This window comes from Arachis hypogaea, chromosome 15 (assembly GCF_003086295.3).
Source record: "Arachis hypogaea cultivar Tifrunner chromosome 15, arahy.Tifrunner.gnm2.J5K5, whole genome shotgun sequence".
NCBI classification, from domain to species: Eukaryota; Viridiplantae; Streptophyta; class Magnoliopsida; order Fabales; family Fabaceae; genus Arachis; species Arachis hypogaea.
Window position 1 is genome coordinate 104513567 of NC_092050.1, and position 12093 is coordinate 104525659.

Consider the following 12093-nt stretch of genomic DNA (forward strand, 5'->3'; position numbering starts at 1 on the left):
CTCAGGATCATAGGCTTCTTCTTCAGAAGATGCCTCTTGAGTACTGTTGGATGCAGCTTGCATTCCATTCAGACTCTGAGAAATCATATTGACTTGCTGAGTCAATATTTTGTTCTGAGCCAATATGGCATTCAGAGTATCAACTTCAAGAACTCCCTTCTTCATAGGCGTCCCATTGATTACAGGATTCCTTTCAGAAGTGTACATGAACTGGTTATTAGCAACCATGTCAATGAGTTCTTGAGCTTCTGCAGGCGTTTTCTTTAGGTGAATGGATCCACCTGCAGAAGTGTCCAGTGACATCTTTGATAGCTCAGATAAACCATCATAGAATATATCCAGGATGGTCCATTCTGAAAGCATGTCAGAAGGACACTTTTTGGTCAACTGTTTGTATCTTTCCCAAGCTTCATAGAGAGATTCACCTTCTTTCTGTCTGAAGGTTTGAACATCATCTCTAAGCTTGCTCAGCTTTTGAGGAGGAAAGTACTTGGCTAAGAAAGCCGTGACCAGCTTATCCCAAGAGTTCAGGCTGTCTTTAGGTTGAGAATCCAACCATAATCTAGCTCTGTCTCTTACAGCAAAAGGGAAAAGCATGAGCCTGTAGACTTCAGGATCTATTCCATTAGTCTTAACAGTATCACATATCTGCAAGAATTCAGTTAAGAACTGAAAAAGATCTTCAGATGGAAGTCCATGAAACTTGCAGTTCTGCTGCATCAGAGAAACTAATTGAGGTTTCAGCTCAAAGTTGTTTGCTCCCATGGCAGGAATGGAGATGCTTCTTCCATGTAAATTGGAATTAGGTGCAGTAAAGTCACCAAGCATCCTCCTTGCATTATTATTATTTTCGGCTGCCATCTCCTCTTCCTGTTCGAAAATTTCTGAAAGGTTTTCCCTGGATTGTTGTATTTTAGCTTCTCTTTAATTTTCTCTTCAGAATCCTTTCAGGTTCTGGATCTGCTTCCACAAGAATGTTCTTATCCTTGCTCCTGCTCATAATACAAGGAAGAATGGACAGAAATATGATAATAATAATAATAGAGATCCTTTATACCACAGTATAGGGATCCCTTATGTGAGTAGAAGAAAAGAGGAAGAAATTCGAACACAGATAGAAGAGGGGGTTCGAATTTGGTGATGATGTGAGGAAGAGATGTTAGTTAATGAATGAATAAATAGAATAGGATGAGAGAGAAGGAGGGAATTTTCGAAAATCATTTTTGAAAAGGGGTTAGTGATTTTTGAACATGGTTTTTGAAAAATTAGTTAGTATTTTTCGAAAATTTTTTTTTTTGAAATAAAAAAATAAAAATAATTAGTTAATTAAAAAGAAATTTTTGAAAAAGGGGAGGATATTTTCGAAAATTGAGAGGGAGAGTTAGTTAGGTGGTTTTGAAAAAGTTAAGAAACAAACAAAAAGTTAGTTAGTTAGTTGAAACAAATTTTGAAAACCAATTTTGAAAAGATAAGTAGTTAGGAGGTTAGAAAAGATATTTTGAAAAGATATTTTTTGAAAAAGATAAGATAAGAAGATATTTGAAAAGATATGATAGGATTAGTTTTGAAAAAGATTTGATTTTTTTTTTTTTAAATCACAATTAATGACTTGATTCATAAGAAATCACAAGATATGATTCTAGAACTTAAAGTTTGAATCTTTCTTAACAAGCAAGTAACAAACTTCAAATTTTTGAATCAAAACATTAATTGATTAGTTATTTTCGAAAATTTGATTTAAAAATAAGAAAAAGATTTTTGAAAAATATTTTTAGAATTTTCGAAAATAACTAAGAAATTTGAAAAAGATTTGATTTTTGAAAAAGATTTTGAAAAAGATAAGATTTTCAAATTGAAAATTTGATTTGACTCATGAGAAACAACTTGATTTTAAAAATTTTTGAAAAAGTCAACTCAAATTTTCGAATTTGATGAGAAAAAAAAGGAAAGATATTTTTTTGATTTTTTGAATTTTTATGAAAACATGAAAAATATGCAATGCATGAAATTTTTAGATCAAAACAATGAATGCATGCAAGAATGCTATGAATGTCAAGATGAACACCAAGAACACTTTGAATGTCATGATGAACATCAAGAACATATTTTTGAAAAATTTTTAATGCAAAGAAAACATGCAAGACACCAAACTTAGAATTCTTTAATGCTTAGACACTAAGAATTCAAGAATACATATGATAAACATGAAAAGACACAAAACACAAAAATCATCAAGATCAAACAAGAAGACTTACCAAGAACAACTTGAAGATCATGAAGAACACTATGAATGCATGATATTTTCGAAAAATGCTAGATGCATATGCAAGTGACACCAAACTTATAATGTGACTCAAGACTCAAACAAGGAACAGAAAATATTTTTGATTTTTATGATTTTCTAATTTTTTTTTGGATTTTTATTTTATTTTTCGAAAATTAAAAGGAAAAATAAGGATTCCAAAATTTTTAATATGAATTCCAGGAATCTTGCCATGTTAGTCTAAAGCTTCAGTCCAGGAATTAGACATGGCTCACTAGCCAGCCAAGCTTTCAATGAAAGCTCCAGTCCAAAACACTAGACATGGCCAATGGCCAGCCAAGCTTCAGCAGGTGATCATGGATCAACAGCAGGTAGATGAGCAACAACTAAATTGCTCTTGATAACAAATTGCAAGCCTCAGTCCAAATGAATTTAGACATGGCTTTACAGCCAGCCAGGCTGCAACATATAATTACATGGGCTGGAGTGATTAGTTGAATACCAATCCCAAAGTAGTTTGGGTATGGCTTTATAGCCAGATATGATTCAACATATTTCATGAAACACTAGAATTCATTCTTAAAAATTTTGAAGCCATAGAATAATTTATTTTTGAAAACATTTTTATTTTTTTTTCGAAAACAGATGAGAAAAGTTTTGAAATATTTTTGAAAAATTTTTAAAAAGAAAACGAAAAGAAAGTTACCCAATCTGAGCAACAAGATGAACCGTCAGTTGTCCAAACACGAACAATCCCCGGCAACGGCGCCAAAAACTTGGTGCACGAAATTGTGATGTCCAGGCTCGAACAATCCCTGGTAATGGCTCCAAAGCTTGGTGCTTTGATCTTAATTCATAATTGTCACAACTTCGATACAACTAACCAGCAAGTGCACTGGGTCGTCCAAGTAATACCTTACGTGAGTAAGGGTCGAATCCCACGGAGATTGTTGGTATGAAGCAAGCTATGGTCACCTTGTAAATCTCAGTCAGGCAGATATAAACATGATACTTTATTAGATTAAAATAAACAATAAAAAGGATAGAGATACTTATGTAGATTTATTGGCAGGGATTTCAGATAAGCGAATGGAGATGCTTTTCGTTCCTCTGAACCTCTGCTTTCCTGCTATCTTCATCCAATCAGTCTTACTCCTTTCCATGGTTGGCTGTATGCAAGGGCATCACCGTTGTCAGTGGCTACATCCCCTCCTCTCAGTGAATCATATGCTCACGCACCCTGTCACGGCACGGCTATTCATCTGTCGGTTCTCGATCATGCTGGAATAGGATTCACCCTCCTTTTGCGTCTGTCACTAACGCCCAACAATCGCGAGTTTGAAGCTCGTCACAGTCATTCAATCATTGAATCCTACTCAGAATACCACAGACAAGGTTTAGACCTTCCGGATTCTCTTGAATGCCGCCATCATTCTAGCGTACGCCACGAAGATTCTAGTTAGGAGATCTAAGAGATACTCATTCTAGCTTAATTCATGTAGAACAGAAGTGTTTGTCAGGCACGTGTTCATAAGGGAGAAGGATGATGAGCGTCACACATAATCATCACCTTCATCACGTTCTTGGGTGCGAATGGATATCTTAGAAGAGAAATAAGAAGAATTGAATAGAAAACAGTAGTACTTTTGCATTAATCTTTGAGGAACAGCAGAGCTCCACACCTTAATCTATGGAGTGTAGAAACTCTACCGTATGAAAATACATAAGTGAAGGTCCAGGCATGGCCGAGATGGCCAGCCCCCTAAACGAGATCAATAGTCTCCTAAGATGAATAATGGAATAAAACTGAGACCAAAGATGCCTAATACAATAGTAAAAGGTCCTATTTATAATAAACTAGTCACTAGGGTTTACATTAGTAAGTAATTGATGCATAAATCCACTTCCGGGGCCCACTTGGTGTGTGCTTGGGCTTGGGCTTGAGTGTTATACGTGCAGAGGCCATTTGTGGAGTTGAACGCCAGTTTCTGTGCCAGTTTGGGCGTTCAACTCTGGTTTTGGATCCTTTTCTGGCGCTGGACGCCAGATTTGGGCAGAAGGCTGGCGTTGAACGCCAGTTTACGTCATCCATTCTTGGCCAAAGTATGGACTATTATATATTGCTGGAAAGCCCTGGATGTCTAATTTCCAACGCAATTGGAAGCGCGCCATTTAGAGTTCTGTAGCTCAAGAAAATCCACTTTGAGTGCAGGGAGGTCAGAATCCAACAGCATCAGCAGTCCTTTTTCAATCTCTGAATCTGATTTCTGCTCAAGTCCCTCAATTTCAGCCAGAAAATACCTGAAATCACAGAAAAACACACAAACTCATAGTAAAGTCCAGAAATGTGAATTTAACATAAAAACTAATGAAAACATCCCTAAAAGTAACTAGATCCTACTAAAAACATACTAAAAACAATGTCAAAAAGCGTATAAATTATCCGCTCATCAGTATCCCACAGCCTTCGCCAACCTAACCTCCGTGCGATCCCTTCGTCACCGCCTCCCGATCCTCCTTAACACCAGATAATCACAGATAACGCAAATAAGTAAAACACAAGTAATATACATGTACAACAATTAAAACAATTATCAAGTAAGCATATTATACATTTAGGCAAAAGATGCAATTAGGCAGAGCAAGAAAAACCCATAGAAGATGTACATGATGAATATCTGTCCTATTGGCTTGTGATATCACTTGTCGGTCCATAAATGCCAACCTGACACATCCTTTCGGATGTCGCCTTTCTAGCACATCCGAGGATATAGCACCTGGCATGCTTTTGTTCTGAGGATATAGTGCCTGGCACACTCTTGCAGCAGAGAAGGAAAATAACAACATCTGTTTCATCATAAATCATTCTAGGGATATAGGGCCCGACACACTATCATTCCAAGGATATGGTGCCTAGCATACTTCCAACATCCAACAACTCCATCAACCTCAAATCATCGTCAATCACCACCATTTTCTCCTCTCAATCCATTCTCAACTCTCAAGTCTCAACATTCCAGTGATATAGTGCCTGACACACTATCATTCCAAGGATATAGTGTCTGGCACACTAATTTTTAATATTCATCAAGCTCATCATTCCTTGCCAAGTTCCTGACTCATCATAACCATTATCGATTCCCAATTCTCAAATTTATTATCAATTATTTTTACCTCTTAATTTCTCTGAGTCATCACCAATATAGTACTTCGCCCGCTCACACACAACTTCAGAAGCCTAAGCCTCCGTCTTCTAAACTTATACAGAAATTTACCAATTTAGTTCACTAACCTATCTCTATTAGTCTTAAGGCCTAATTACTAGTTAGTAATCTTAAACAGTAGGTAAAGAAGTTTGGAAAGCTAGAGAACCCATGAAAGATGAAGAAAAATTATTTTTCACCAAAGCAGGGGCTGTGCGTACGCACACCCCTGTGTGCATACGCACACATTGAAAAATTGCATGTCCGCGTACGCATGTGAATAAGCCGCAAATGCATCCGAGAAAAATTGGACCATTACGCGTACCCATGCATGGGCCGCGTACGCAAGAAGGCTTGGCAGAGACACACGTCCACGTATGAAAGGGCCTGCGTACGCATGTACCTCAGATTGCAAAAATTGTCAAGTTACAAAAATTTCAGTTTTAAACACCAAACTTTAAATGTTCATAACTTCCTCTACAAAATTCTATTTTCCTCAAACATAATATCATTTTAAAACTCTTTAAATCATCTTTAATTTAAAACAAATTTAAACCAATTTCAAAAACTGAGGCTCTAGTTATGTTCCTCCAAAGTTCACCAAAAATCAAGTTTTACACAAAAACATCAAAGTTCTATTATTTTCAAATTCCATAACCAAAACATACCCGCTTTCATTACAAAATACTACCACATACTACTCTTTACCATTCCATTGTCCTTCAATCAACTCAACACCCATTTCACTTAATCTTTCCACCATAATTCAACAAAATCCACAATTTATAAATCAATATCTCAACCTTAACAAATTTCACACATTTTAACTCTTCATATATATTATTCACCACCATTCAATATCAACATCAACTATAATATTCAAAATCCAATATCATCATCAATATTTATCATCACACATCATAATCATCTATATCCTTCTTCATTCATCATATTCATAAACAACACCAATACTAATCATTTTATCATCATAAATCATATATCACACATTCGAACATTCCATAACATACTCTTCATCATCAAACATAAATTCACATTTAATTAATCATACACTGATGAGCGGATATTTTATACTTTTTTGGCATCATTTTCATATAGTTTTTGTTATGTTTTATTTAAGTTTTATTATATTTTCATAGGTTTTAGTGAAAAATTCACATTTTTGGATTCTACTTTGAGTTTATGTGTTTTATGATGATTTTAGATATTTTCTGGCTGAAATTGAGGAGTTTTCGCAAAGTCCGATTCAGAGGCAAGGAAAGCATAGCAGATGCGGTTAGATTCTGACCTCTGTGCACTCAAACGAGGATTTCTAGAGCTACAGAGGTCCAAATGATGAGTTCTTAACGGCATTGGAAAGCTAACCTCCAAAGCTTTCCTGTAATATATAATGGTTTATACTTTTCTTCAAAGGAGCCTGCCCATTCTGGGCATTGAACGCCAAGCAGCTACCCCCTAGCTGGCATTCAACGCCCCAAAGGAGATCCAAAGCTGGTGTTGAACGCCAACTACCCCCTAATGGGCGTTCTACGCCCACCAAGAGTACAAGGCAGCGCCAATCACTCCCTAATAGGCATTCAACACCCATTCCTCTAAGTGGATGCCAAGCTTAACCCAAGAACTCAAGTGGGACCACAAGTGGATTTTTGTACCTCTAGTCTATTATATCATAATTTTTGTACTTCTTAGTTACTAGGTTATTATATATAGGAGAAGATCACCCTTGTTTAGGATATTCTTCTCCCACATTTACTTTCCAACATTATTGTACAATATGAGCCACTAACCTCATAGGTTAAGGTTAGGAGCTCTGCTGATTCTTATGGATTAATAATATCATTGTTCTATTTCAATCTATTCTTGATTCCATTCTAAGATGTATCTTCGTTCTTTATCCTAACGAATTGGGAGTGTAACTTGACCGTCATCCCTATTCTACATGGGTTCTTGCGAGTTCTTGACGGGATAGTACTGAACCACAAGCTTGATTATACATCTCTTAGACGGCTAATCCACGACTTCATTGGGGACTTGGAGACATTAGTTCAGCCGAGGTACGGGGCGATTAGGGCCTTCGTGGTATAGGTTAGAATCATTGGAGCAGCGTTCTCTGATCCGGAAGATCCGACATTGTCTGTGGTACTTTGAGTAGGATCACCAAGGGAATGGACTGCAGGAGCTTCAACCCCGTTCAGATTCGATGACCACCGACCTGGCATTTAATCTAAAGCAGAGGAGATTAATGACCATTGACCTGACGTTAATCACTTACAGCCTGCCATGGAATGAATCATCAAAAGTTAAAGTAGACAATGAGAAAAGTTGATCCAGAAGGAGGAAGCATCTCAAAAACCTTAACCGTTCTCTTATCAATTGATTTCACATCTATCCAGTAATACTTTATTTATTCTATCTTTTTGCGTTTTTCCACAATAACTATACTTTCTATCCGCCTGACTAAGATCTACAAGATAGCCATTGCTTGTTCAAACCAACAATCTCCGTGGGATCGACCCTCACTCACTTGAGGTATTACTTGGACGACCCGGTGCACTTGCTGGTCTATTTGTGCGAATATTATGGAGTCAATTTCGTGCACTAAGTTTTTGGCGCCGTTGTCGGGGATTGTTTGAGTTTGACAAACTACCGGACTATCTTGTTTCTTAGATTAGGTATTCTTTATGGTTTATTTGCTCTTTTATTTGTATCTTTTGTTTTCTTTTTCAAAACCTTTTCTTTTCTTTTGTAGTCTTTGTCTTTTGTTTGAGTCTTGTGTCAGTTTTTAAGTTTGGTGTCCCCTCTATTTTTATCTTTTTCTTTAAATTTTTGAAGGTGTTCTTATTTTTCCTTCTTCATATTGGAATTGTTCTTAGTGAATTTCTTGGTTGATTTTAAAAATTTTAAGTTAAGTGTCTTTTAGTTGTTTTTTCTTTAATTTTTGAAAATTAGTGTCATTTGATCTTAAAATTTTTAAGTTGGCGTCTTTTTGTGTTTATCCTCCAAAAATTTTGAAAATCTTGTCCTTAGATTTCAAAAAATTTTTTAGTTTGGTGTCTTTTAGTGTTTGTCTTTTTAATTTTTCAAAACTTAAAAATTCGAAATTCAAAATTTAAAATTTCTTGTTATCTTTTCAAATCTTTGTCTTATCTTTTTCTTTAAATTCAAAATTTTATCTTATCTTATTTTAAATTCAAATTTTAAAATTCAAATTTCAAATTCTTATCTTATCTTAATTCAAATTCAATTTTCAAGCTTCAAGATTTCAAATTTCAAAATTTCAAAATTCAATTTTTTAAAATTTAAAGTTCAAATTTTAAATTTCAAATTTCAAAATTCAAAATTTTTAAATTTCAAATTTTAAAATCAAATCTTTTCAAATCTTGTTAGTTAGTTGTGTGTTTTGTTTTATTCAAATTTTAAAAGTTTAGTGTTTTGTTAGTTTTTCTTCCTTTCAAAAATTTGAATTTTAAAATCTTTAATTTTCCAAATCTTATCTTATCTTGTTTTACTTTCTCTTTTCAAAATTCAATTTTGTAAATCTTTGATTGACTCTTTCTTTCTAAATTTTAAAATTTCAAAATCTTATCTTATTTTGTTTCTTCCCAATTTTCGAAAATCTCCTCTTAAATCTTGTTAGTTAATTGGTTGTCATATCTTTTCTTAATTTTTCATTTTTTATTTTTTCAAAATTTTCTAAAATAATTTTCTTTATTTTCGGATTAGTTTTATATTTTATTTTTTTATTTTCAAAATTCTTAAAAAAAAGATTTTTTTAATTCCTGTTTCTTTCTAGATATCTCACTGGGAGTTCTCTAGATTTTGACATAGAGACTCTCACTTTTTATTGGAGTAGCTCATTTTGAGCTCAACCCACAGTTAACCACTCTAGTGCAACAAAACTGTCAGTTTCAAGGACTTCCACAAGAGGAGCCCACAGAATTCCTTACTGAATTGTTGCAGATAGCTGAGACAGTAAAAACTAGCGGAGTAGACTAGGATGTCTACAGGCTATTGCTCTTTCCATTTGCTATAAAAGGCCAAGCAAAAATGTGGTTGGATACTCAGCCCAAATCAAGCTTGAACACATGGAATAAGCTGGTGGAAAAGTTTTTGAATCAATAATTACACCGAAAGAAGCTAACCCAGCTAAGACTGGAAATTCAAGACTTCAAACAAGAAGATAATGAATCCATTTATGATGCTTGGGGGAGGTACAGGATGATGCTATGGAAATGGCCTACTGAAATATTTTCAGAATGGGTAAAGTTAGACATCTTCTATTACGGACTCACAAATATGGCTAAGATGTCCTTAGACTATTATGCTGGTGGTTCAATCCACATGAGAAAGACAATTGAGGAAGCTCAAGAACTCATTGAGACAGTTGCCAGCAATCAACATCCGTATTCATCTAGTGAGACTTCAATGAAGGGAGAGGTCAAGATAGTGTCTACTAAATCAGACCCTCCTAAGCAGAGTGAGTCGTTAACCCAACAGTTGCACTTTCTCACATAACAAGTGCTAAGCTTGCAAAAAGCAATGCAAAAGACCTGAGCCTCCAGCAAGAATATGGAAGTACGGTTGAACCAGGCTAAATAGCTCTTGTCTGAATAGATAAGAGAAGAATGACAAGCTATCTGATTCGGGAGTATCTTGACCATCCAGCCTCAAAACAGTAAGAGGCAGGGAGAGGAAGAAATGGCAGAAGATGAATAAGGGGTAGCCCAGGCGTTGAACACCAGTCCAGGGGAGGCCAGACACATGTAAGTGTTGAACACATCTCCTAAGCAAGCTGGTAGTCCTTCTATAGGTACTATGAACACTCACCTTGCACCTCTCATGGCCCTTGAGTACAAGGCCAAGTTACCATACCCTCAAAGACTCCAGAAAGTAGAAAAGGATAGGCAATTTGCCGAATTCTTAGAACCTTTTAAGATGCTGGAGATCAAAATCTCCTTTGCAGAGGCTCTTGAACAAATGCCTTCATATGCTAAGTTCATGAAGGAAATACTAAATAACAATAGGAATTGGAGGGAAGTAGAGATAGTGATGCTTATTAAGGAGTACAGTGCAGTCATTCAGAGGAACCTTCCTCGGAACCTTCAAAGACACCCTAACACTCTTCCGAGAGACACCGAGGTGAATCCAAGAGAAGAGTGTCAGGCCCTCATTATTACCAAGGAGGCCGAGCCTAAGGTGGTACACACTGTTGAGGAACTAAATGAAGAAGAGGCTCAAGAAGAGGTTAGAAGGATATTGTTGCACTTTCTTCTTATGGGAAGAAAGCCTGGAGTACCACACCCTCAGATGCCCCAAAAGGAGACCAAGGATGAGCACTGCTCACAATCCTTGGAAGGCTCTAAAAAGATGCAAACCAATATTTCTTTTGCTGAGGTTTTGGAGCAATGGTCTCTCTACTGGAAGAAACCTCTCTGATGCTGTGAGAGGCGAATTAGTGCTGAGGTTATAGAAGGATTACATTATTATTGAGATCCTGAAACCTCCACTACCCCCTAACAAAGGAGGTACTTCCATGCAGAGTACAATACTGAAGCCTCTTCCCTTGGTGAAAACTCATACAGTTTCCCCAGACATCAAACTTAAGTTTGTTGTTGGGCAGTCAACACCCACCAAGGAGGAAGGTCCCAAGAAGAAGATACATAGGGGATAGAGAAACACTACAACCCTTACTCTAACAAGCAAGGAGAATTAAGCTAATAACAATAAAAGAAAGCTTGTTAGGAGGAATTCAAATCCGAGGGCACTGATCTCCTCCTTTTTCCCCTCGGAGTCATTTCTGCTAACCAACTGGAAGAAGAGGAAGAAAGTCAACAATCGAGTGTCAAGCTAATGACATTAAAGAAGCGCTTGTCGGGAGGCAACCCAACCATGAGTAGAGTACTTCTGTTTTTATTTCTTCTATTTCCTTTCAATTGAGTTTATTTTAGTTTATTTTTAGAATTTTTCCTTACTTTTTAATGTTTGTGATCATGTGCAGTACTTAGAATAGAGACGTTTATAGATAGAAACAGAAGACCGTGGAGTAAGTCCCTTGCTAGTGTTGAATGCCAGTCAAGGAGGCAAGAGGGGCATTCAATGCCCCAAAGGGGTAAGAAAGCTGGCGTTGAATGCCACACAGGGAGTCCCTAATGGGCGTTCAACGCCCAAGAAGGAGTAGTATTGTTGGCGTTGAACGCCAAGCGAGGAGTCCCTAATGGACGTTCAACGCCCAAAGAGGAGCAGAGGCCTGGCATTGAATGCTAGGATGGAGGCCCCCAATGGGCGTCCAACATCCTATATGGAGCATGAACCTGGCATTGAACGCCAGCTATGGAGCAGAGTCTGGGCATTCAATGCCCACCAGGGGCAGGGAATTTGATTCCCTAGCCTCTCAGGATCAGTGGGTCCCACAGAATGTCTACCTACCCCACATTCTTCTCTCTTCTACTTTCTCTCTTTTCCACATACACCCCCTCATACCACCTCTCCAACACACACTTCATACACAAAAGCCCCCACTTGGCTGAAACACTCTCTCCCTCCATCTCCGCTATTCTCTTCTTCTTCTTCTTCTTCTACTCTTTTATTCCCTTTTGTTTATATTTTGCT

General features: G+C 36.8%; 1 non-coding gene across 1 annotated transcript; it reads left to right on the forward strand.

Annotated features, from left to right (window-relative positions):
• Window positions 1-357: 357 nt before the first annotated feature.
• On the forward strand, window positions 358-465 carry LOC112752321 (small nucleolar RNA R71). Its single transcript, XR_003176764.1, has one exon. It is a non-coding gene; the product is annotated as a small nucleolar RNA R71 (small nucleolar RNA).
• Window positions 466-12093: the final 11628 nt, after the last annotated feature.